The sequence below is a fragment of the Rhinoderma darwinii genome, unplaced genomic scaffold (assembly GCF_050947455.1).
Source record: "Rhinoderma darwinii isolate aRhiDar2 unplaced genomic scaffold, aRhiDar2.hap1 Scaffold_3900, whole genome shotgun sequence".
Classification (NCBI taxonomy): domain Eukaryota; kingdom Metazoa; phylum Chordata; class Amphibia; order Anura; family Rhinodermatidae; genus Rhinoderma; species Rhinoderma darwinii.
The window spans coordinates 37,216-63,688 of NW_027463525.1; the positions used below are offsets into that span (position 1 = coordinate 37,216).

General features: G+C 47.2%; 14 non-coding genes across 14 annotated transcripts; all 14 read right to left on the reverse strand.

Moving 5' to 3' along the window:
* Window positions 1–432: 432 nt before the first annotated feature.
* On the reverse strand, window positions 433–619 carry LOC142708433 (U2 spliceosomal RNA). Its single transcript, XR_012868818.1, has one exon. It is a non-coding gene; the product is annotated as a U2 spliceosomal RNA (small nuclear RNA).
* Window positions 620–7,115: 6,496 nt separating this feature from the next.
* Window positions 7,116–7,306, reverse strand: LOC142708403 (U2 spliceosomal RNA). The gene has a single exon (XR_012868791.1). It is a non-coding gene; the product is annotated as a U2 spliceosomal RNA (small nuclear RNA).
* Window positions 7,307–8,648: 1,342 nt separating this feature from the next.
* LOC142708404 (U2 spliceosomal RNA) lies at window positions 8,649–8,839 on the reverse strand. The gene has a single exon (XR_012868792.1). It is a non-coding gene; the product is annotated as a U2 spliceosomal RNA (small nuclear RNA).
* A 1,344-nt stretch (window positions 8,840–10,183) lies between these two features.
* LOC142708405 (U2 spliceosomal RNA) lies at window positions 10,184–10,374 on the reverse strand. The gene has a single exon (XR_012868793.1). It is a non-coding gene; the product is annotated as a U2 spliceosomal RNA (small nuclear RNA).
* Window positions 10,375–11,718: 1,344 nt separating this feature from the next.
* Window positions 11,719–11,909, reverse strand: LOC142708408 (U2 spliceosomal RNA). The gene has a single exon (XR_012868795.1). It is a non-coding gene; the product is annotated as a U2 spliceosomal RNA (small nuclear RNA).
* Window positions 11,910–13,265: 1,356 nt separating this feature from the next.
* LOC142708409 (U2 spliceosomal RNA) lies at window positions 13,266–13,456 on the reverse strand. The gene has a single exon (XR_012868796.1). It is a non-coding gene; the product is annotated as a U2 spliceosomal RNA (small nuclear RNA).
* A 1,344-nt stretch (window positions 13,457–14,800) lies between these two features.
* Window positions 14,801–14,991, reverse strand: LOC142708410 (U2 spliceosomal RNA). Its single transcript, XR_012868797.1, has one exon. It is a non-coding gene; the product is annotated as a U2 spliceosomal RNA (small nuclear RNA).
* A 1,350-nt stretch (window positions 14,992–16,341) lies between these two features.
* On the reverse strand, window positions 16,342–16,532 carry LOC142708411 (U2 spliceosomal RNA). The gene has a single exon (XR_012868798.1). It is a non-coding gene; the product is annotated as a U2 spliceosomal RNA (small nuclear RNA).
* Window positions 16,533–17,878: 1,346 nt separating this feature from the next.
* On the reverse strand, window positions 17,879–18,069 carry LOC142708412 (U2 spliceosomal RNA). Its single transcript, XR_012868799.1, has one exon. It is a non-coding gene; the product is annotated as a U2 spliceosomal RNA (small nuclear RNA).
* A 1,344-nt stretch (window positions 18,070–19,413) lies between these two features.
* On the reverse strand, window positions 19,414–19,604 carry LOC142708413 (U2 spliceosomal RNA). The gene has a single exon (XR_012868800.1). It is a non-coding gene; the product is annotated as a U2 spliceosomal RNA (small nuclear RNA).
* A 1,343-nt stretch (window positions 19,605–20,947) lies between these two features.
* Window positions 20,948–21,138, reverse strand: LOC142708414 (U2 spliceosomal RNA). The gene has a single exon (XR_012868801.1). It is a non-coding gene; the product is annotated as a U2 spliceosomal RNA (small nuclear RNA).
* Window positions 21,139–22,482: 1,344 nt separating this feature from the next.
* LOC142708415 (U2 spliceosomal RNA) lies at window positions 22,483–22,673 on the reverse strand. Its single transcript, XR_012868802.1, has one exon. It is a non-coding gene; the product is annotated as a U2 spliceosomal RNA (small nuclear RNA).
* A 1,345-nt stretch (window positions 22,674–24,018) lies between these two features.
* Window positions 24,019–24,209, reverse strand: LOC142708416 (U2 spliceosomal RNA). Its single transcript, XR_012868803.1, has one exon. It is a non-coding gene; the product is annotated as a U2 spliceosomal RNA (small nuclear RNA).
* Window positions 24,210–25,547: 1,338 nt separating this feature from the next.
* Window positions 25,548–25,739, reverse strand: LOC142708428 (U2 spliceosomal RNA). Its single transcript, XR_012868814.1, has one exon. It is a non-coding gene; the product is annotated as a U2 spliceosomal RNA (small nuclear RNA).
* Between the last annotated feature and the right edge of the window lie 734 nt (window positions 25,740–26,473).

Sequence of the window (26,473 nt, forward strand, 5' to 3'; positions counted from 1 at the left end):
CCCCTACTCCACTCCACTATTTGACTGTGGTGCTGCATCAATCAATCAGTGGCTGGCTCAGGTGCAGCTCTTTAACCTACCTAAAAGGGAGGGCGGAGAGAAGACAAGGAAGGTGAATGAGCTGTTCCAATGTGAAATGCCGGAAACACAGAAACACAGAAGACACACACACACACACACACACACACACACACACACACACACACACACACACACACACACACACACACACACACACACACAACAAGAGGTGGCAATGTATTAATTAATTGCATTTAATAAATGAGCTCATTATCACACATGACTGTACAAATGCATTGTCCAACAGGTGTTGAAATAATGGGATTAAAAGGGGAGATCCCATCAGAAAGACAAAAACAATAGCAAACACAAATAGCACTTTTGGAATCTGATTTTAGTCAACACATAAGGGAAGGGTGCACCGGTCCTGGAAATACTGCAATACCAGGTCAATGCGTGGAGTGGACAGAGCAAGCTCTATTTCCATCTCCCTGTTCTAAAAATCCATTTAATATATGGTCCCCAGATAGGGGACGTATCAGATATTAAACTGATAAGAACAGATTTTTTTTTTTTTTTTTTTTTTTTTTAAAACCATCAGGTCTGGTGGTAAAGGCCTAAATAACTTGACAAAAAGCAAACTCATCAAGATTGCAAGCCATAACCAGGTCATCATGTGGTTCTTATTCATTTATTTTTTATTTGACAAAAGGTGTGCAGGTAAAATTTAACAGGATAAATACAATTTTAAGTGTATGTTTTTATTTTAAACTAGGTGTTTCCATTTTTTGAACTTCCAAACACCTTCAGCGTCAAACTTGTCTCCTTTCCGTTTATCCCAAAGGTAACATAAGTACAGTCGGCTTAAAATCAATTTGACACAATCAGAGTCCTCCCACACTTCCCGTTTATATACATAAATGTTTCTGGCGTCCCATAAGACTTCTTTGACACATAACATGAGCAACCATAACACTCGGCTCTTGTGTTTGTCTGTCAACCCTATTCCAAAAAGAACATAGGCAAATGTGAGGTATTGAATCCCTGTCAGTTCTTTGACTACGTTTTTTAATTGGTCTAAAACCCGTTGCGCAAAATCACAATTCCAGAAGAGGTGCAGAATGCTTTCCCTGCCCCCGCATCCCTGTCTTGGGCACATATCCGTTCTTACTAAATCCCTCTTTTTCTGTACTTCCCTGACTGGTAAGGCCCCTTGCATACTGAGCCACATTACCTGTGTTTGTTTGTTCGTCATACCATCCATAGACAGATTTTTCCATACCTGTTGGGTTTCTACAGATGTCAGGAGATCTATGTTGGTCGTCGTCTCATCCTTTGTACAAGCTGCCAGTACTTTATTTTTATTGCATAGGTCCGTTGTACTTAAGTCACACAGTTCATGTTTAATAACAAAAACTTCTATACATTTATACCAGGATGGACAAAGAAAGGCCACGGGTTGTCGCAGGTTACGGCTACACCATCCCATTCTACACCATATCCATCCTCCCGAGTATCGAATCATGTGGGCTACTTTTGTGTTACCTTTAAACAGTCTCAATACAGTAACTATAAGGTTAATGGCTAGAAAAAGGTGAACATCAGGGAAACCCAATCCTCCGTTTTTCCTAGATTTCACTACTGTACTCCGTTTAACTCTTTCCATTTTACAACCCCATAGGAAGAGGAAGATAACCCTATTAATTTTTCTGAGTTCCATGTAACTGGGTGGGAAAATGTTCGCCACATACAGCAACATGGGCAAAATTACACATTTGACAATCAACACCTTTCCAGTGTAAGTTAAATCCCTCAATTCCCAGAAATCCAGTTTTCTCGCTATTTTCTCCCTCACCGTTCCCCAGCTCTGCTGACCATTTAATCTTTCCTCAAACTGAAGACCCAGAACTTTTATACTGTCAACAATTTTAACCCCCACATCAGACATGTCACATGCACCTCCAAAACATTTGACTTCACATTTGTCCCAATTTATTCTGAAAGCCGATGCTCCACAATATATGTTGGCTAATAGTTTAGCTCTTAACAATTCAGCTTTATTTTCACTCACCACACACACATCATCCATATAACCTAAGACTTTCACACACTGGCCCCCACTCCCAGGTATTTTTACCCCTCCCATAAAATTGTCACTCCGTATCATGCAGAATAAAGGTTCCATAGCACAAATAAAAACTAGCGGTGATAGCGGGCAGCCTTGTCTGACTCCCGAGGAAACACTAACTCTATTGCTTAGAAAGCCATTAACTAGAATCCAACTCCCTATTTCTTCATACAGGCTCCTAATGGCCTTAACGAAAATTGGCGGAAAGCCCATCCTCTCTATTACCTGAAACAAAAAGGAGTGAGAGAGCCTATCAAAGGCTTTCTCGAAATCCAGTGAAAGCACGTTTACACTCCTATTTCTCTGAGTGCAATCCCATATCACATCCCTCAGGAGGCTAAGGTTCCCTGCAATATACCTCTCAGGCACCCCACATACCTGGTCATCTTGTACCACTTGACCTACCACCCTGCTCATTCGGTTTGCAATGAGTTTTGCATAACCTTTGTAGTCAACGTTCAGTAAGGTAATTGGCCTCCAGTTCCGGAGGTCGGTTTTATCTCCTTTTTTATAGATAAGAACAACAACCCCCTCCTTCATGCTTAAGCTAATTTTACCCTCTTTCCACATATAAGTATAAATCTCTAGGACCTCTGGACCCACTATGTCCCAGTAATCAGTATAAAATTCTACAGGCAGTCCATCCTTCCCTGGTGTTTTATTTCTAGCCATGTTAGAGAAAGCCTGTCTTACCTCATCCTCCAGGATTTCCTTTTCTAGAGCTGACAGATCATCTTGTCCAACCCTGTCATGCAGCGCTCCTATCACGTCTTCCTCTAGCCCCACATCTCTCACCTTCTCACTGTACAGCTCCGTATAAAAGGATTCAATCACCTCTTTCATAGCAGCACCACTCACATTATTCCCATTTGTATCTGCCATATTGGGCAAATCCCTGTTTGTTCTCGCGACCATTTTGAAGAAAAAACGTGAGCAAGACTCGTCTTTTTCCATGCAGTCTATCTTAGCCTGGTATATGATCTGTTTCCCCCTTACCCTTAACAAATCGCTCACCTCCTTTCTGGCCCCACACAATTGTTCATCCACATCCAAACCTTCCTTTCTAAGCCTATGTAAGGTATTCATTCTCGCTTGCGCTCTGGCATACATACCCCTTTTCCTAGCAGCTAATCTATACCCATTTTGTTTAAAGAAAAAACCTATTCTACCTTTCACCCAATCCCACCAATCCAAAATGCATTCAAAGTCAGCTTTCTGTTGTCGCCATCTGTCGTACATTTTTTTAAAGTTACCTTTCACAGTTTCATCCTCCAAAATGCTTACATTCAATTTCCACACTCCTTTCCCATACTTCCTATCATCATCCAAATTGAAAGCACACATCAAACATTCATGATCAGAGAACAGCACCCTCTCCTGGTGATAAGATTTCACAGTAAAGTCCCGTGAGACAAAGAGATAATCCAACCTGGAGTGAATCCCACCCCTGTCAGCATGGTATGTGTCAGGTGCAGGCTTGATTTTACTTAATACCACAACATCCTGTAAATGAAAATCAGACGTTAACTGGACAAACTGCTTTCCCGTTACATCAATTTTGTCCCCCTGCAGGTGGCAGTTGACATCCCCCACTAATATGCATGGCAAACGCCCAGGAAGGAACAGTTTTAGTTTGTCAAAAAGCTCCTTCCTCTCATTTTTGTCTGCAGGAGCATAAATGTTAATAACCCTAAAGGTGACATTTCTATACTTAACATAAGCAATTAAACATCTGCCTTCTTCTACAATCACATAACTGTCAATCACAAAATTATTATTTCTAAATAGAATGCCCACTCCGTCATTCTTGTTGTTGGTGGAAGCGGACCAGAGGGATGGGCCGTGTGCCCATTCCGAGCTTTTGGGGGTGGTGGCAAGGCCACATTCCTGTAAACAAAAAATATCGCCTGGTTTGGCGGCAAGGTGTTCTAAGATAGCTGTCCGCCTTGCTTTGTCCTGGAAAACCCTTACATTAAGGGAAAAAATAGAGAGTGTGAATGATATTAATGAAAAAAGAAGAAATCAGAAACAAAATCCTGCAGATCAAATCATGTTTGTGGCATGTGTAAGGTATCAGCAAAAAGGTTGACCACGTCGCCATCGAGGAAGGGGGAGGACGCCCCACTATCCTGGCTGAGTAACTCCTCCGTCAAATCGGCCAGCACTTCGAAAGAGTTGGTATCTCTTTTATCTGGAGGGCTAAGCAGTCTCTGGGCACAAGGCAGGGAGCTAAGACTAGCACCGCTAAGGGTAGGGTGGTCAGGCTCCGTTTTCATCCTCTTGGGTCGACTGCGGACAGTCTCCCAGAGGTCCTCCTCTCCTTCGGTATTTGGGGCCAAGAGTGAGGGTAAAGCTTCAAATGCGGCAGAAAAAGAAAGGTTCATACTCACATTGTCCATAGTGTCCGGGATGACAGTGCCACTGCCCTCTTGGTCATCAGACTGCATTGGGGAAAGGCAGTCCTCTAAGCCCTCCGTAGCTGCGACAATCTTCTGTGCCGTGCGAGCCTCGACCCCCTGGGGGGAGGCATCAGCGGGCACTTCCATCTCAGGGATAAGTCCTGGAGAAGCCAGAACTTGTGCAGCAGCGCCCTCTAGTGGGTGAACAGCAGCCGGTGTTAGCTGGAGTTCAGCAGCAGGTGTTGATGTAGCAGAGTTGAAACTGCGTAATATAAGTTTCTGTAGGTTAGGTGCCTGTGCTGGCTTCTGAGGTGGATTTGAAAACAGCGAGGGCAATTCGGACAGTGCCTGGGCCATTGGTAGCTCTTTTGCGGCCGGCTCCGAATCCTCCACAGCAAGGGAAGTCTCCAGGAAGATGGGTCCGCGGCCTGTACGAGCCGCATCCGCATAACTTCGGCTTGTCATTAAGCCTTTCGGACAATTTCTTACCAGGTGTTCTCTGGAGCCGCACAGGTCACAGGAGCGAGGCTGAGAGCAACGTCCAGCGTCGTGGCCCATAGTGCCGCAGTTGCGGCAGCATCGTCCGGTCGGGCAGGCGTCTTGGGTGTGGCCGAACTTGAAGCACTGTCGGCAATATCTTGGCTGTCCTGGGTATACTAGGTATCCTCGGTTACCACCCAGAGAGAAGGAAGAAGGCGGGTGGCTCACTCCTCCGATGCCATCCGAGTCTGGACGGAAACGCACCCAGAAGCGTAGTTTTCCGTTTGGGATCCCAAAGCAGTTCTTCAGCTTGATTCCTCCTCTTACGCTGGTGCAGTATCTCTGGAGGAAAGCCACCACATGAGACAGCTCCGTGAACGGGTTGAAGAGGTGCAGGGTCACCGGCTTTTCATCCATCAGGAACAGCGGCAGAAGGGTGAAGTCTCTCATCTCTGGCTGCGTGTTCAGCTCTTTGCAGCGTTCAAAAACGCTGAGGCATTCATTTTGTGTCTCAAAAGAGACATCAAAAAGCCCTTGAGAAGTGTTATCCTGCAAGCAGTAGATCTCCTGTGCTCTCAAGTTCAGCATCCTGAAAAGGACGTTCTGAACAAATGTGCCAAGCTCATATCTTCTATTGCTCTCTGGCTTCACCAGGAAACGAATGGTGTTCCTCACTCCTTGAGGCTCCATCCCTTCAGCAAGTTGATCCACTTCTGATCTTAGCCAAAAGGCCGAGAAGCGATAACCCGAGCGGCCCTTGCCTTGCCCGAGCCTGTCCCATACTGCTGTTCACCCCTTGCAGCGATTGATTCAGCCTACTCCTAGGCAATTCCATGGGGCCCTGCAGGCTCACACACATTTACAGCTACTAAGCGGGAGGGAGGTGAATAAAGGCCGGAGAGGAAGCTACACAGGATTTGCTTCTTTTGCTTGCACCACAATGCAGTGCTGAAAGAGGAGGAATCTACATAAAAACGCCTTCCTGGCAACGCCCAAATGCCCTCCTGCCATGCAGATAAACACTGGCAGCGGCAGCAAGTGCATGCCCACAGCCACCCCTTGTTCCTTCACACCTTGTATCAGCTGTAATCCAGTCCAGTCCAGTCCAGTGCTGCCTGCTGAGCAGCACTGACCAACACTGCCTGGGCCCAGGCTTTTATCTATCTCTGAGGCAGGCCCCATTATGATGTCAGAAAGCTGGCTCTGGAATCCTGAGGGCTCCACTATGACACGTGCAAAGTTCCGTCTGAACTTTATATAAGACGGTGCGGCTCAGTCAGTCACTCAGTGTTGCCTGAGAGGGCAACACTGCAACAGCCGGCCGCCAGGCTGTCTTTTTTTTGCACATTTATTTGCCTCCAGGAGGCCACAAGAGGGAGACAAGGGACTGCAAAATGGAAAATAGGCATCCACCAACTTTACAGACAACTTCTCTTTGCTCCTACAACCTCCATCCTTGCACAGTTTGTTATTCTTCCAGGTAACATAGTAACAAATCCAAATTGCTGCTCTCTTTGTAGGCAAGCAAGGGTTTGTTGCAACTGCAATTCTTACTTCTTCTTGGAAATGTAGGGACGACAGTACATTCCATCACATCCATCTAGTGTACACAGGTAGGTCCATTGTGGCGGGCGGGCTGCTTTAATGGCTGTTTGCTGTTCCCCCTACTCCACTCCACTATTTGACTGTGGTGCTGCATCAATCAATCAGTGGCTGGCTCAGGTGCAGCTCTTTAACCTACCTAAAAGGGAGGGCGGAGAGAAGACAAGGAAGGTGAATGAGCTGTTCCAATGTGAAATGCCGGAAACACAGAAACACAGAAGACACACACACACACACACACACACACACACACACACACACACACACACACACACACACACACACACACACACACAACAAGAGGTGGCAATGTATTAATTAATTGCATTTAATAAATGAGCTCATTATCACACATGACTGTACAAATGCATTGTCCAACAGGTGTTGAAATAATGGGATTAAAAGGGGAGATCCCATCAGAAAGACAAAAACAATAGCAAACACAAATAGCACTTTTGGAATCTGATTTTAGTCAACACATAAGGGAAGGGTGCACCGGTCCTGGAAATACTGCAATACCAGGTCAATGCGTGGAGTGGACAGAGCAAGCTCTATTTCCATCTCCCTGTTCTAAAAATCCATTTAATATATGGTCCCCAGATAGGGGACGTATCAGATATTAAACTGATAAGAACAGATACTACACTTGATCTTAGCCAAAAGGCCGAGAAGCGATAACCCGAGCGGCCCTTGCCTTGCCCGAGCCTGTCCCATACTGCTGTTCACCCCTTGCAGCGATTGATTCAGCCTACTCCTAGGCAATTCCATGGGGCCCTGCAGGCTCACACACATTTACAGCTACTAAGCGGGAGGGAGGTGAATAAAGGCCGGAGAGGAAGCTACACAGGATTTGCTTCTTTTGCTTGCACCACAATGCAGTGCTGAAAGAGGAGGAATCTACATAAAAACGCCTTCCTGGCAACGCCCAAATGCCCTCCTGCCATGCAGATAAACACTGGCAGCGGCAGCAAGTGCATGCCCACAGCCACCCCTTGTTCCTTCACACCTTGTATCAGCTGTAATCCAGTCCAGTCCAGTCCAGTGCTGCCTGCTGAGCAGCACTGACCAACACTGCCTGGGCCCAGGCTTTTATCTATCTCTGAGGCAGGCCCCATTATGATGTCAGAAAGCTGGCTCTGGAATCCTGAGGGCTCCACTATGACACGTGCAAAGTTCCGTCTGAACTTTATATAAGACGGTGCGGCTCAGTCAGTCACTCAGTGTTGCCTGAGAGGGCAACACTGCAACAGCCGGCCGCCAGGCTGTCTTTTTTTTGCACATTTATTTGCCTCCAGGAGGCCACAAGAGGGAGACAAGGGACTGCAAAATGGAAAATAGGCATCCACCAACTTTACAGACAACTTCTCTTTGCTCCTACAACCTCCATCCTTGCACAGTTTGTTATTCTTCCAGGTAACATAGTAACAAATCCAAATTGCTGCTCTCTTTGTAGGCAAGCAAGGGTTTGTTGCAACTGCAATTCTTACTTCTTCTTGGAAATGTAGGGACGACAGTACATTCCATCACATCCATCTAGTGTACACAGGTAGGTCCATTGTGGCGGGCGGGCTGCTTTAATGGCTGTTTGCTGTTCCCCCTACTCCACTCCACTATTTGACTGTGGTGCTGCATCAATCAATCAGTGGCTGGCTCAGGTGCAGCTCTTTAACCTACCTAAAAGGGAGGGCGGAGAGAAGACAAGGAAGGTGAATGAGCTGTTCCAATGTGAAATGCCGGAAACACAGAAACACAGAAGACACACACACACACACACACACACACACACACACACACACACACACACACACACACACACACACACACACACAACAAGAGGTGGCAATGTATTAATTAATTGCATTTAATAAATGAGCTCATTATCACACATGACTGTACAAATGCATTGTCCAACAGGTGTTGAAATAATGGGATTAAAAGGGGAGATCCCATCAGAAAGACAAAAACAATAGCAAACACAAATAGCACTTTTGGAATCTGATTTTAGTCAACACATAAGGGAAGGGTGCACCGGTCCTGGAAATACTGCAATACCAGGTCAATGCGTGGAGTGGACAGAGCAAGCTCTATTTCCATCTCCCTGTTCTAAAAATCCATTTAATATATGGTCCCCAGATAGGGGACGTATCAGATATTAAACTGATAAGAACAGATACTACACTTGATCTTAGCCAAAAGGCCGAGAAGCGATAACCCGAGCGGCCCTTGCCTTGCCCGAGCCTGTCCCATACTGCTGTTCACCCCTTGCAGCGATTGATTCAGCCTACTCCTAGGCAATTCCATGGGGCCCTGCAGGCTCACACACATTTACAGCTACTAAGCGGGAGGGAGGTGAATAAAGGCCGGAGAGGAAGCTACACAGGATTTGCTTCTTTTGCTTGCACCACAATGCAGTGCTGAAAGAGGAGGAATCTACATAAAAACGCCTTCCTGGCAACGCCCAAATGCCCTCCTGCCATGCAGATAAACACTGGCAGCGGCAGCAAGTGCATGCCCACAGCCACCCCTTGTTCCTTCACACCTTGTATCAGCTGTAATCCAGTCCAGTCCAGTCCAGTGCTGCCTGCTGAGCAGCACTGACCAACACTGCCTGGGCCCAGGCTTTTATCTATCTCTGAGGCAGGCCCCATTATGATGTCAGAAAGCTGGCTCTGGAATCCTGAGGGCTCCACTATGACACGTGCAAAGTTCCGTCTGAACTTTATATAAGACGGTGCGGCTCAGTCAGTCACTCAGTGTTGCCTGAGAGGGCAACACTGCAACAGCCGGCCGCCAGGCTGTCTTTTTTTTGCACATTTATTTGCCTCCAGGAGGCCACAAGAGGGAGACAAGGGACTGCAAAATGGAAAATAGGCATCCACCAACTTTACAGACAACTTCTCTTTGCTCCTACAACCTCCATCCTTGCACAGTTTGTTATTCTTCCAGGTAACATAGTAACAAATCCAAATTGCTGCTCTCTTTGTAGGCAAGCAAGGGTTTGTTGCAACTGCAATTCTTACTTCTTCTTGGAAATGTAGGGACGACAGTACATTCCATCACATCCATCTAGTGTACACAGGTAGGTCCATTGTGGCGGGCGGGCTGCTTTAATGGCTGTTTGCTGTTCCCCCTACTCCACTCCACTATTTGACTGTGGTGCTGCATCAATCAATCAGTGGCTGGCTCAGGTGCAGCTCTTTAACCTACCTAAAAGGGAGGGCGGAGAGAAGACAAGGAAGGTGAATGAGCTGTTCCAATGTGAAATGCCGGAAACACAGAAACACAGAAGACACACACACACACACACACACACACACACACACACACACACACACACACACACACACACACACACACACACACAACAAGAGGTGGCAATGTATTAATTAATTGCATTTAATAAATGAGCTCATTATCACACATGACTGTACAAATGCATTGTCCAACAGGTGTTGAAATAATGGGATTAAAAGGGGAGATCCCATCAGAAAGACAAAAACAATAGCAAACACAAATAGCACTTTTGGAATCTGATTTTAGTCAACACATAAGGGAAGGGTGCACCGGTCCTGGAAATACTGCAATACCAGGTCAATGCGTGGAGTGGACAGAGCAAGCTCTATTTCCATCTCCCTGTTCTAAAAATCCATTTAATATATGGTCCCCAGATAGGGGACGTATCAGATATTAAACTGATAAGAACAGATACTACACTTGATCTTAGCCAAAAGGCCGAGAAGCGATAACCCGAGCGGCCCTTGCCTTGCCCGAGCCTGTCCCATACTGCTGTTCACCCCTTGCAGCGATTGATTCAGCCTACTCCTAGGCAATTCCATGGGGCCCTGCAGGCTCACACACATTTACAGCTACTAAGCGGGAGGGAGGTGAATAAAGGCCGGAGAGGAAGCTACACAGGATTTGCTTCTTTTGCTTGCACCACAATGCAGTGCTGAAAGAGGAGGAATCTACATAAAAACGCCTTCCTGGCAACGCCCAAATGCCCTCCTGCCATGCAGATAAACACTGGCAGCGGCAGCAAGTGCATGCCCACAGCCACCCCTTGTTCCTTCACACCTTGTATCAGCTGTAATCCAGTCCAGTCCAGTCCAGTGCTGCCTGCTGAGCAGCACTGACCAACACTGCCTGGGCCCAGGCTTTTATCTATCTCTGAGGCAGGCCCCATTATGATGTCAGAAAGCTGGCTCTGGAATCCTGAGGGCTCCACTATGACACGTGCAAAGTTCCGTCTGAACTTTATATAAGACGGTGCGGCTCAGTCAGTCACTCAGTGTTGCCTGAGAGGGCAACACTGCAACAGCCGGCCGCCAGGCTGTCTTTTTTTTGCACATTTATTTGCCTCCAGGAGGCCACAAGAGGGAGACAAGGGACTGCAAAATGGAAAATAGGCATCCACCAACTTTACAGACAACTTCTCTTTGCTCCTACAACCTCCATCCTTGCACAGTTTGTTATTCTTCCAGGTAACATAGTAACAAATCCAAATTGCTGCTCTCTTTGTAGGCAAGCAAGGGTTTGTTGCAACTGCAATTCTTACTTCTTCTTGGAAATGTAGGGACGACAGTACATTCCATCACATCCATCTAGTGTACACAGGTAGGTCCATTGTGGCGGGCGGGCTGCTTTAATGGCTGTTTGCTGTTCCCCCTACTCCACTCCACTATTTGACTGTGGTGCTGCATCAATCAATCAGTGGCTGGCTCAGGTGCAGCTCTTTAACCTACCTAAAAGGGAGGGCGGAGAGAAGACAAGGAAGGTGAATGAGCTGTTCCAATGTGAAATGCCGGAAACACAGAAACACAGAAGACACACACACACACACACACACACACACACACACACACACACACACACACACACACACACACACACACACACACAACAAGAGGTGGCAATGTATTAATTAATTGCATTTAATAAATGAGCTCATTATCACACATGACTGTACAAATGCATTGTCCAACAGGTGTTGAAATAATGGGATTAAAAGGGGAGATCCCATCAGAAAGACAAAAACAATAGCAAACACAAATAGCACTTTTGGAATCTGATTTTAGTCAACACATAAGGGAAGGGTGCACCGGTCCTGGAAATACTGCAATACCAGGTCAATGCGTGGAGTGGACAGAGCAAGCTCTATTTCCATCTCCCTGTTCTAAAAATCCATTTAATATATGGTCCCCAGATAGGGGACGTATCAGATATTAAACTGATAAGAACAGATACTACACTTGATCTTAGCCAAAAGGCCGAGAAGCGATAACCCGAGCGGCCCTTGCCTTGCCCGAGCCTGTCCCATACTGCTGTTCACCCCTTGCAGCGATTGATTCAGCCTACTCCTAGGCAATTCCATGGGGCCCTGCAGGCTCACACACATTTACAGCTACTAAGCGGGAGGGAGGTGAATAAAGGCCGGAGAGGAAGCTACACAGGATTTGCTTCTTTTGCTTGCACCACAATGCAGTGCTGAAAGAGGAGGAATCTACATAAAAACGCCTTCCTGGCAACGCCCAAATGCCCTCCTGCCATGCAGATAAACACTGGCAGCGGCAGCAAGTGCATGCCCACAGCCACCCCTTGTTCCTTCACACCTTGTATCAGCTGTAATCCAGTCCAGTCCAGTCCAGTGCTGCCTGCTGAGCAGCACTGACCAACACTGCCTGGGCCCAGGCTTTTATCTATCTCTGAGGCAGGCCCCATTATGATGTCAGAAAGCTGGCTCTGGAATCCTGAGGGCTCCACTATGACACGTGCAAAGTTCCGTCTGAACTTTATATAAGACGGTGCGGCTCAGTCAGTCACTCAGTGTTGCCTGAGAGGGCAACACTGCAACAGCCGGCCGCCAGGCTGTCTTTTTTTTGCACATTTATTTGCCTCCAGGAGGCCACAAGAGGGAGACAAGGGACTGCAAAATGGAAAATAGGCATCCACCAACTTTACAGACAACTTCTCTTTGCTCCTACAACCTCCATCCTTGCACAGTTTGTTATTCTTCCAGGTAACATAGTAACAAATCCAAATTGCTGCTCTCTTTGTAGGCAAGCAAGGGTTTGTTGCAACTGCAATTCTTACTTCTTCTTGGAAATGTAGGGACGACAGTACATTCCATCACATCCATCTAGTGTACACAGGTAGGTCCATTGTGGCGGGCGGGCTGCTTTAATGGCTGTTTGCTGTTCCCCCTACTCCACTCCACTATTTGACTGTGGTGCTGCATCAATCAATCAGTGGCTGGCTCAGGTGCAGCTCTTTAACCTACCTAAAAGGGAGGGCGGAGAGAAGACAAGGAAGGTGAATGAGCTGTTCCAATGTGAAATGCCGGAAACACAGAAACACAGAAGACACACACACACACACACACACACACACACACACACACACACACACACACACACACACACACACACACACACACACACACACACACAACAAGAGGTGGCAATGTATTAATTAATTGCATTTAATAAATGAGCTCATTATCACACATGACTGTACAAATGCATTGTCCAACAGGTGTTGAAATAATGGGATTAAAAGGGGAGATCCCATCAGAAAGACAAAAACAATAGCAAACACAAATAGCACTTTTGGAATCTGATTTTAGTCAACACATAAGGGAAGGGTGCACCGGTCCTGGAAATACTGCAATACCAGGTCAATGCGTGGAGTGGACAGAGCAAGCTCTATTTCCATCTCCCTGTTCTAAAAATCCATTTAATATATGGTCCCCAGATAGGGGACGTATCAGATATTAAACTGATAAGAACAGATACTACACTTGATCTTAGCCAAAAGGCCGAGAAGCGATAACCCGAGCGGCCCTTGCCTTGCCCGAGCCTGTCCCATACTGCTGTTCACCCCTTGCAGCGATTGATTCAGCCTACTCCTAGGCAATTCCATGGGGCCCTGCAGGCTCACACACATTTACAGCTACTAAGCGGGAGGGAGGTGAATAAAGGCCGGAGAGGAAGCTACACAGGATTTGCTTCTTTTGCTTGCACCACAATGCAGTGCTGAAAGAGGAGGAATCTACATAAAAACGCCTTCCTGGCAACGCCCAAATGCCCTCCTGCCATGCAGATAAACACTGGCAGCGGCAGCAAGTGCATGCCCACAGCCACCCCTTGTTCCTTCACACCTTGTATCAGCTGTAATCCAGTCCAGTCCAGTCCAGTGCTGCCTGCTGAGCAGCACTGACCAACACTGCCTGGGCCCAGGCTTTTATCTATCTCTGAGGCAGGCCCCATTATGATGTCAGAAAGCTGGCTCTGGAATCCTGAGGGCTCCACTATGACACGTGCAAAGTTCCGTCTGAACTTTATATAAGACGGTGCGGCTCAGTCAGTCACTCAGTGTTGCCTGAGAGGGCAACACTGCAACAGCCGGCCGCCAGGCTGTCTTTTTTTTGCACATTTATTTGCCTCCAGGAGGCCACAAGAGGGAGACAAGGGACTGCAAAATGGAAAATAGGCATCCACCAACTTTACAGACAACTTCTCTTTGCTCCTACAACCTCCATCCTTGCACAGTTTGTTATTCTTCCAGGTAACATAGTAACAAATCCAAATTGCTGCTCTCTTTGTAGGCAAGCAAGGGTTTGTTGCAACTGCAATTCTTACTTCTTCTTGGAAATGTAGGGACGACAGTACATTCCATCACATCCATCTAGTGTACACAGGTAGGTCCATTGTGGCGGGCGGGCTGCTTTAATGGCTGTTTGCTGTTCCCCCTACTCCACTCCACTATTTGACTGTGGTGCTGCATCAATCAATCAGTGGCTGGCTCAGGTGCAGCTCTTTAACCTACCTAAAAGGGAGGGCGGAGAGAAGACAAGGAAGGTGAATGAGCTGTTCCAATGTGAAATGCCGGAAACACAGAAACACAGAAGACACACACACACACACACACACACACACACACACACACACACACACACACACACACACACACACACACACACACAACAAGAGGTGGCAATGTATTAATTAATTGCATTTAATAAATGAGCTCATTATCACACATGACTGTACAAATGCATTGTCCAACAGGTGTTGAAATAATGGGATTAAAAGGGGAGATCCCATCAGAAAGACAAAAACAATAGCAAACACAAATAGCACTTTTGGAATCTGATTTTAGTCAACACATAAGGGAAGGGTGCACCGGTCCTGGAAATACTGCAATACCAGGTCAATGCGTGGAGTGGACAGAGCAAGCTCTATTTCCATCTCCCTGTTCTAAAAATCCATTTAATATATGGTCCCCAGATAGGGGACGTATCAGATATTAAACTGATAAGAACAGATACTACACTTGATCTTAGCCAAAAGGCCGAGAAGCGATAACCCGAGCGGCCCTTGCCTTGCCCGAGCCTGTCCCATACTGCTGTTCACCCCTTGCAGCGATTGATTCAGCCTACTCCTAGGCAATTCCATGGGGCCCTGCAGGCTCACACACATTTACAGCTACTAAGCGGGAGGGAGGTGAATAAAGGCCGGAGAGGAAGCTACACAGGATTTGCTTCTTTTGCTTGCACCACAATGCAGTGCTGAAAGAGGAGGAATCTACATAAAAACGCCTTCCTGGCAACGCCCAAATGCCCTCCTGCCATGCAGATAAACACTGGCAGCGGCAGCAAGTGCATGCCCACAGCCACCCCTTGTTCCTTCACACCTTGTATCAGCTGTAATCCAGTCCAGTCCAGTCCAGTGCTGCCTGCTGAGCAGCACTGACCAACACTGCCTGGGCCCAGGCTTTTATCTATCTCTGAGGCAGGCCCCATTATGATGTCAGAAAGCTGGCTCTGGAATCCTGAGGGCTCCACTATGACACGTGCAAAGTTCCGTCTGAACTTTATATAAGACGGTGCGGCTCAGTCAGTCACTCAGTGTTGCCTGAGAGGGCAACACTGCAACAGCCGGCCGCCAGGCTGTCTTTTTTTTGCACATTTATTTGCCTCCAGGAGGCCACAAGAGGGAGACAAGGGACTGCAAAATGGAAAATAGGCATCCACCAACTTTACAGACAACTTCTCTTTGCTCCTACAACCTCCATCCTTGCACAGTTTGTTATTCTTCCAGGTAACATAGTAACAAATCCAAATTGCTGCTCTCTTTGTAGGCAAGCAAGGGTTTGTTGCAACTGCAATTCTTACTTCTTCTTGGAAATGTAGGGACGACAGTACATTCCATCACATCCATCTAGTGTACACAGGTAGGTCCATTGTGGCGGGCGGGCTGCTTTAATGGCTGTTTGCTGTTCCCCCTACTCCACTCCACTATTTGACTGTGGTGCTGCATCAATCAATCAGTGGCTGGCTCAGGTGCAGCTCTTTAACCTACCTAAAAGGGAGGGCGGAGAGAAGACAAGGAAGGTGAATGAGCTGTTCCAATGTGAAATGCCGGAAACACAGAAACACAGAAGACACACACACACACACACACACACACACACACACACACACACACACACACACACACACACACACACACACACACACACACAACAAGAGGTGGCAATGTATTAATTAATTGCATTTAATAAATGAGCTCATTATCACACATGACTGTACAAATGCATTGTCCAACAGGTGTTGAAATAATGGGATTAAAAGGGGAGATCCCATCAGAAAGACAAAAACAATAGCAAACACAAATAGCACTTTTGGAATCTGATTTTAGTCAACACATAAGGGAAGGGTGCACCGGTCCTGGAAATACTGCAATACCAGGTCAATGCGTGGAGTGGACAGAGCAAGCTCTATTTCCATCTCCCTGTTCTAAAAATCCATTTAATATATGGTCCCCAGATAGGGGACGTATCAGATATTAAACTGATAAGAACAGATACTACACTTGATCTTAGCCAAAAGGCCGAGAAGCGATAACCCGAGCGGCCCTTGCCTTGCCCGAGCCTGTCCCATACTGCTGTTCACCCCTTGCAGCGATTGATTCAGCCTACTCCTAGGCAATTCCATGGGGCCCTGCAGGCTCACACACATTTACAGCTACTAAGCGGGAGGGAGGTGAATAAAGGCCGGAGAGGAAGCTACACAGGATTTGCTTCTTTTGCTTGCACCACAATGCAGTGCTGAAAGAGGAGGAATCTACATAAAAACGCCTTCCTGGCAACGCCCAAATGCCCTCCTGCCATGCAGATAAACACTGGCAGCGGCAGCAAGTGCATGCCCACAGCCACCCCTTGTTCCTTCACACCTTGTATCAGCTGTAATCCAGTCCAGTCCAGTCCAGTGCTGCCTGCTGAGCAGCACTGACCAACACTGCCTGGGCCCAGGCTTTTATCTATCTCTGAGGCAGGCCCCATTATGATGTCAGAAAGCTGGCTCTGGAATCCTGAGGGCTCCACTATGACACGTGCAAAGTTCCGTCTGAACTTTATATAAGACGGTGCGGCTCAGTCAGTCACTCAGTGTTGCCTGAGAGGGCAACACTGCAACAGCCGGCCGCCAGGCTGTCTTTTTTTTGCACATTTATTTGCCTCCAGGAGGCCACAAGAGGGAGACAAGGGACTGCAAAATGGAAAATAGGCATCCACCAACTTTACAGACAACTTCTCTTTGCTCCTACAACCTCCATCCTTGCACAGTTTGTTATTCTTCCAGGTAACATAGTAACAAATCCAAATTGCTGCTCTCTTTGTAGGCAAGCAAGGGTTTGTTGCAACTGCAATTCTTACTTCTTCTTGGAAATGTAGGGACGACAGTACATTCCATCACATCCATCTAGTGTACACAGGTAGGTCCATTGTGGCGGGCGGGCTGCTTTAATGGCTGTTTGCTGTTCCCCCTACTCCACTCCACTATTTGACTGTGGTGCTGCATCAATCAATCAGTGGCTGGCTCAGGTGCAGCTCTTTAACCTACCTAAAAGGGAGGGCGGAGAGAAGACAAGGAAGGTGAATGAGCTGTTCCAATGTGAAATGCCGGAAACACAGAAACACAGAAGACACACACACACACACACACACACACACACACACACACACACACACACACACACACACACACACACACACACACACAACAAGAGGTGGCAATGTATTAATTAATTGCATTTAATAAATGAGCTCATTATCACACATGACTGTACAAATGCATTGTCCAACAGGTGTTGAAATAATGGGATTAAAAGGGGAGATCCCATCAGAAAGACAAAAACAATAGCAAACACAAATAGCACTTTTGGAATCTGATTTTAGTCAACACATAAGGGAAGGGTGCACCGGTCCTGGAAATACTGCAATACCAGGTCAATGCGTGGAGTGGACAGAGCAAGCTCTATTTCCATCTCCCTGTTCTAAAAATCCATTTAATATATGGTCCCCAGATAGGGGACGTATCAGATATTAAACTGATAAGAACAGATACTACACTTGATCTTAGCCAAAAGGCCGAGAAGCGATAACCCGAGCGGCCCTTGCCTTGCCCGAGCCTGTCCCATACTGCTGTTCACCCCTTGCAGCGATTGATTCAGCCTACTCCTAGGCAATTCCATGGGGCCCTGCAGGCTCACACACATTTACAGCTACTAAGCGGGAGGGAGGTGAATAAAGGCCGGAGAGGAAGCTACACAGGATTTGCTTCTTTTGCTTGCACCACAATGCAGTGCTGAAAGAGGAGGAATCTACATAAAAACGCCTTCCTGGCAACGCCCAAATGCCCTCCTGCCATGCAGATAAACACTGGCAGCGGCAGCAAGTGCATGCCCACAGCCACCCCTTGTTCCTTCACACCTTGTATCAGCTGTAATCCAGTCCAGTCCAGTCCAGTGCTGCCTGCTGAGCAGCACTGACCAACACTGCCTGGGCCCAGGCTTTTATCTATCTCTGAGGCAGGCCCCATTATGATGTCAGAAAGCTGGCTCTGGAATCCTGAGGGCTCCACTATGACACGTGCAAAGTTCCGTCTGAACTTTATATAAGACGGTGCGGCTCAGTCAGTCACTCAGTGTTGCCTGAGAGGGCAACACTGCAACAGCCGGCCGCCAGGCTGTCTTTTTTTTGCACATTTATTTGCCTCCAGGAGGCCACAAGAGGGAGACAAGGGACTGCAAAATGGAAAATAGGCATCCACCAACTTTACAGACAACTTCTCTTTGCTCCTACAACCTCCATCCTTGCACAGTTTGTTATTCTTCCAGGTAACATAGTAACAAATCCAAATTGCTGCTCTCTTTGTAGGCAAGCAAGGGTTTGTTGCAACTGCAATTCTTACTTCTTCTTGGAAATGTAGGGACGACAGTACATTCCATCACATCCATCTAGTGTACACAGGTAGGTCCATTGTGGCGGGCGGGCTGCTTTAATGGCTGTTTGCTGTTCCCCCTACTCCACTCCACTATTTGACTGTGGTGCTGCATCAATCAATCAGTGGCTGGCTCAGGTGCAGCTCTTTAACCTACCTAAAAGGGAGGGCGGAGAGAAGACAAGGAAGGTGAATGAGCTGTTCCAATGTGAAATGCCGGAAACACAGAAACACAGAAGACACACACACACACACACACACACACACACACACACACACACACACACACACACACACACACACACACACACACAACAAGAGGTGGCAATGTATTAATTAATTGCATTTAATAAATGAGCTCATTATCACACATGACTGTACAAATGCATTGTCCAACAGGTGTTGAAATAATGGGATTAAAAGGGGAGATCCCATCAGAAAGACAAAAACAATAGCAAACACAAATAGCACTTTTGGAATCTGATTTTAGTCAACACATAAGGGAAGGGTGCACCGGTCCTGGAAATACTGCAATACCAGGTCAATGCGTGGAGTGGACAGAGCAAGCTCTATTTCCATCTCCCTGTTCTAAAAATCCATTTAATATATGGTCCCCAGATAGGGGACGTATCAGATATTAAACTGATAAGAACAGATACTACACTTGATCTTAGCCAAAAGGCCGAGAAGCGATAACCCGAGCGGCCCTTGCCTTGCCCGAGCCTGTCCCATACTGCTGTTCACCCCTTGCAGCGATTGATTCAGCCTACTCCTAGGCAATTCCATGGGGCCCTGCAGGCTCACACACATTTACAGCTACTAAGCGGGAGGGAGGTGAATAAAGGCCGGAGAGGAAGCTACACAGGATTTGCTTCTTTTGCTTGCACCACAATGCAGTGCTGAAAGAGGAGGAATCTACATAAAAACGCCTTCCTGGCAACGCCCAAATGCCCTCCTGCCATGCAGATAAACACTGGCAGCGGCAGCAAGTGCATGCCCACAGCCACCCCTTGTTCCTTCACACCTTGTATCAGCTGTAATCCAGTCCAGTCCAGTCCAGTGCTGCCTGCTGAGCAGCACTGACCAACACTGCCTGGGCCCAGGCTTTTATCTATCTCTGAGGCAGGCCCCATTATGATGTCAGAAAGCTGGCTCTGGAATCCTGAGGGCTCCACTATGACACGTGCAAAGTTCCGTCTGAACTTTATATAAGACGGTGCGGCTCAGTCAGTCACTCAGTGTTGCCTGAGAGGGCAACACTGCAACAGCCGGCCGCCAGGCTGTCTTTTTTTTGCACATTTATTTGCCTCCAGGAGGCCACAAGAGGGAGACAAGGGACTGCAAAATGGAAAATAGGCATCCACCAACTTTACAGACAACTTCTCTTTGCTCCTACAACCTCCATCCTTGCACAGTTTGTTATTCTTCCAGGTAACATAGTAACAAATCCAAATTGCTGCTCTCTTTGTAGGCAAGCAAGGGTTTGTTGCAACTGCAATTCTTACTTCTTCTTGGAAATGTAGGGACGACAGTACATTCCATCACATCCATCTAGTGTACACAGGTAGGTCCATTGTGGCGGGCGGGCTGCTTTAATGGCTGTTTGCTGTTCCCCCTACTCCACTCCACTATTTGACTGTGGTGCTGCATCAATCAATCAGTGGCTGGCTCAGGTGCAGCTCTTTAACCTACCTAAAAGGGAGGGCGGAGAGAAGACAAGGAAGGTGAATGAGCTGTTCCAATGTGAAATGCCGGAAACACAGAAACACAGAAGACACACACACACACACACACACACACACACACACACACACACACACACACACACACACACACACACACACACACACAAGAGGTGGCAATGTATTAATTAATTGCATTTAATAAATGAGCTCATTATCACACATGACTGTACAAATGCATTGTCCAACAGGTGTTGAAATAATGGGATTAAAAGGGGAGATCCCATCAGAAAGACAAAAACAATAGCAAACACAAATAGCACTTTTGGAATCTGATTTTAGTCAACACATAAGGGAAGGGTGCACCGGTCCTGGAAATACTGCAATACCAGGTCAATGCGTGGAGTGGACAGAGCAAGCTCTATTTCCATCTCCCTGTTCTAAAAATCCATTTAATATATGGTCCCCAGATAGGGGACGTATCAGATATTAAACTGATAAGAACAGATACTACACTTGATCTTAGCCAAAAGGCCGAGAAGCGATAACCCGAGCGGCCCTTGCCTTGCCCGAGCCTGTCCCATACTGCTGTTCACCCCTTGCAGCGATTGATTCAGCCTACTCCTAGGCAATTCCATGGGGCCCTGCAGGCTCACACACATTTACAGCTACTAAGCGGGAGGGAGGTGAATAAAGGCCGGAGAGGAAGCTACACAGGATTTGCTTCTTTTGCTTGCACCACAATGCAGTGCTGAAAGAGGAGGAATCTACATAAAAACGCCTTCCTGGCAACGCCCAAATGCCCTCCTGCCATGCAGATAAACACTGGCAGCGGCAGCAAGTGCATGCCCACAGCCACCCCTTGTTCCTTCACACCTTGTATCAGCTGTAATCCAGTCCAGTCCAGTCCAGTGCTGCCTGCTGAGCAGCACTGACCAACACTGCCTGGGCCCAGGCTTTTATCTATCTCTGAGGCAGGCCCCATTATGATGTCAGAAAGCTGGCTCTGGAATCCTGAGGGCTCCACTATGACACGTGCAAAGTTCCGTCTGAACTTTATATAAGACGGTGCGGCTCAGTCAGTCACTCAGTGTTGCCTGAGAGGGCAACACTGCAACAGCCGGCCGCCAGGCTGTCTTTTTTTTGCACATTTATTTGCCTCCAGGAGGCCACAAGAGGGAGACAAGGGACTGCAAAATGGAAAATAGGCATCCACCAACTTTACAGACAACTTCTCTTTGCTCCTACAACCTCCATCCTTGCACAGTTTGTTATTCTTCCAGGTAACATAGTAACAAATCCAAATTGCTGCTCTCTTTGTAGGCAAGCAAGGGTTTGTTGCAACTGCAATTCTTACTTCTTCTTGGAAATGTAGGGACGACAGTACATTCCATCACATCCATCTAGTGTACACAGGTAGGTCCATTGTGGCGGGCGGGCTGCTTTAATGGCTGTTTGCTGTTCCCCCTACTCCACTCCACTATTTGACTGTGGTGCTGCATCAATCAATCAGTGGCTGGCTCAGGTGCAGCTCTTTAACCTACCTAAAAGGGAGGGCGGAGAGAAGACAAGGAAGGTGAATGAGCTGTTCCAATGTGAAATGCCGGAAACACAGAAACACAGAAGACACACACACACACACACACACACACACACACACACACACACACACACACACACACACACACACACACACACACAACAAGAGGTGGCAATGTATTAATTAATTGCATTTAATAAATGAGCTCATTATCACACATGACTGTACAAATGCATTGTCCAACAGGTGTTGAAATAATGGGATTAAAAGGGGAGATCCCATCAGAAAGACAAAAACAATAGCAAACACAAATAGCACTTTTGGAATCTGATTTTAGTCAACACATAAGGGAAGGGTGCACCGGTCCTGGAAATACTGCAATACCAGGTCAATGCGTGGAGTGGACAGAGCAAGCTCTATTTCCATCTCCCTGTTCTAAAAATCCATTTAATATATGGTCCCCAGATAGGGGACGTATCAGATATTAAACTGATAAGAACAGATACTACACTTGATCTTAGCCAAAAGGCCGAGAAGCGATAACCCGAGCGGCCCTTGCCTTGCCCGAGCCTGTCCCATACTGCTGTTCACCCCTTGCAGCGATTGATTCAGCCTACTCCTAGGCAATTCCATGGGGCCCTGCAGGCTCACACACATTTACAGCTACTAAGCGGGAGGGAGGTGAATAAAGGCCGGAGAGGAAGCTACACAGGATTTGCTTCTTTTGCTTGCACCACAATGCAGTGCTGAAAGAGGAGGAATCTACATAAAAACGCCTTCCTGGCAACGCCCAAATGCCCTCCTGCCATGCAGATAAACACTGGCAGCGGCAGCAAGTGCATGCCCACAGCCACCCCTTGTTCCTTCACACCTTGTATCAGCTGTAATCCAGTCCAGTCCAGTCCAGTGCTGCCTGCTGAGCAGCACTGACCAACACTGCCTGGGCCCAGGCTTTTATCTATCTCTGAGGCAGGCCCCATTATGATGTCAGAAAGCTGGCTCTGGAATCCTGAGGGCTCCACTATGACACGTGCAAAGTTCCGTCTGAAACTTTATATAAGACGGTGCGGCTCAGTCAGTCACTCAGTGTTGCCTGAGAGGGCAACACTGCAACAGCCGGCCGCCAGGCTGTCTTTTTTTTGCACATTTATTTGCCTCCAGGAGGCCACAAGAGGGAGACAAGGGACTGCAAAATGGAAAATAGGCATCCACCAACTTTACAGACAACTTCTCTTTGGCTCCTACAACCTCCATCCTTGCACAGTTTGTTATTCTTCCAGGTAACATAGTAACAAATCCAAATTGCTGCTCTCTTTGTAGGCAAGCAAGGGTTTGTTGCAACTGCAATTCTTACTTCTTCTTGGAAATGTAGGGACGACAGTACATTCCATCACATCCATCTAGTGTACACAGGTAGGTCCATTGTGGCGGGCGGGCTGCTTTAATGGCTGTTTGCTGTTCCCCCTACTCCACTCCACTATTTGACTGTGGTGCTGCATCAATCAATCAGTGGCTGGCTCAGGTGCAGCTCTTTAACCTACCTAAAAGGGAGGGCGGAGAGAAGACAAGGAAGGTGAATGAGCTGTTCCAATGTGAAATGCCGGAAACACAGAAACACAGAAGACACACACACAACACACACACACACACACACACACACACACACACACACACACACACACACACACACACACACAACAAGAGGTGGCAATGTATTAATTAATTGCATTTAATAAATGAGCTCATTATCACACATGACTGTACAAATGCATTGTCCAACAGGTGTTGAAATAATGGGATTAAAAGGGGAGATCCCATCAGAAAGACAAAAACAATAGCAAACACAAATAGCACTTTTGGAATCTGATTTTAGTCAACACATAAGGGAAGGGTGCACCGGTCCTGGAAATACTGCAATACCAGGTCAATGCGTGGAGTGGACAGAGCAAGCTCTATTTCCATCTCCCTGTTCTAAAAATCCATTTAATATATGGTCCCCAGATAGGGGACGTATCAGATATTAAACTGATAAGAACAGATACTACACTTGATCTTAGCCAAAAGGCCGAGAAGCGATAACCCGAGCGGCCCTTGCCTTGCCCGAGCCTGTCCCATACTGCTGTTCACCCCTTGCAGCGATTGATTCAGCCTACTCCTAGGCAATTCCATGGGGCCCTGCAGGCTCACACACATTTACAGCTACTAAGCGGGAGGGAGGTGAATAAAGGCCGGAGAGGAAGCTACACAGGATTTGCTTCTTTTGCTTGCACCACAATGCAGTGCTGAAAGAGGAGGAATCTACATAAAAACGCCTTCCTGGCAACGCCCAAATGCCCTCCTGCCATGCAGATAAACACTGGCAGCGGCAGCAAGTGCATGCCCACAGCCACCCCTTGTTCCTTCACACCTTGTATCAGCTGTAATCCAGTCCAGTCCAGTCCAGTGCTGCCTGCTGAGCAGCACTGACCAACACTGCCTGGGCCCAGGCTTTTATCTATCTCTGAGGCAGGCCCCATTATGATGTCAGAAAGCTGGCTCTGGAATCCTGAGGGCTCCACTATGACACGTGCAAAGTTCCGTCTGAACTTTATATAAGACGGTGCGGCTCAGTCAGTCACTCAGTGTTGCCTGAGAGGGCAACACTGCAACAGCCGGCCGCCAGGCTGTCTTTTTTTTGCACATTTATTTGCCTCCAGGAGGCCACAAGAGGGAGACAAGGGACTGCAAAATGGAAAATAGGCATCCACCAACTTTACAGACAACTTCTCTTTGCTCCTACAACCTCCATCCTTGCACAGTTTGTTATTCTTCCAGGTAACATAGTAACAAATCCAAATTGCTGCTCTCTTTGTAGGCAAGCAAGGGTTTGTTGCAACTGCAATTCTTACTTCTTCTTGGAAATGTAGGGACGACAGTACATTCCATCACATCCATCTAGTGTACACAGGTAGGTCCATTGTGGCGGGCGGGCTGCTTTAATGGCTGTTTGCTGTTCCCCCTACTCCACTCCACTATTTGACTGTGGTGCTGCATCAATCAATCAGTGGCTGGCTCAGGTGCAGCTCTTTAACCTACCTAAAAGGGAGGGCGGAGAGAAGACAAGGAAGGTGAATGAGCTGTTCCAATGTGAAATGCCGGAAACACAGAAACACAGAAGACACACACACACACACACACACACACACACACAACACACACACACACACACACACACACACACACACACACAGAGGTGGCAATGTATTAATTAATTGCATTTAATAAATGAGCTCATTATCACACCATGACTGTACAAATGCATTGTCCAACAGGTGTTGAAATAATGGGATTAAAAGGGGAGATCCCATCAGAAAGACAAAAACAATAGCAAACACAAATAGCACTTTTGGAATCTGATTTTAGTCAACACATAAGGGAAGGGTGCACCGGTCCTGGAAATACTGCAATACCAGGTCAATGCGTGGAGTGGACAGAGCAAGCTCTATTTCCATCTCCCTGTTCTAAAAATCCATTTAATATATGGTCCCCAGATAGGGGACGTAATCAGATATTAAACTGATAAGAACAGATACTACACTTGATCTTAGCCAAAAGGCCGAGAAGCGATAACCCGAGCGGCCCTTGCCTTGCCCGAGCCTGTCCCATACTGCTGTTCACCCCTTGCAGCGATTGATTCAGCCTACTCCTAGGCAATTCCATGGGGCCCTGCAGGCTCACACACATTTACAGCTACTAAGCGGGAGGGAGGTGAATAAAGGCCGGAGAGGAAGCTACACAGGATTTGCTTCTTTTGCTTGCACCACAATGCAGTGCTGAAAGAGGAGGAATCTACATAAAAACGCCTTCCTGGCAACGCCCAAATGCCCTCCTGCCATGCAGATAAACACTGGCAGCGGCAGCAAGTGCATGCCCACAGCCACCCCTTGTTCCTTCACACCTTGTATCAGCTGTAATCCAGTCCAGTCCAGTCCAGTGCTGCCTGCTGAGCAGCACTGACCAACACTGCCTGGGCCCAGGCTTTTATCTATCTCTGAGGCAGGCCCCATTATGATGTCAGAAAGCTGGCTCTGGAATCCTGAGGGCTCCACTATGACACGTGCAAAGTTCCGTCTGAACTTATATAAGACGGTGCGGCTCAGTCAGTCACTCAGTGTTGCCTGAGAGGGCAACACTGCAACAGCCGGCCGCCAGGCTGTCTTTTTTTTGCACATTTATTTGCCTCCAGGAGGCCACAAGAGGGAGACAAGGGACTGCAAAATGGAAAATAGGCATCCACCAACTTTACAGACAACTTCTCTTTGCTCCTACAACCTCCATCCTTGCACAGTTTGTTATTCTTCC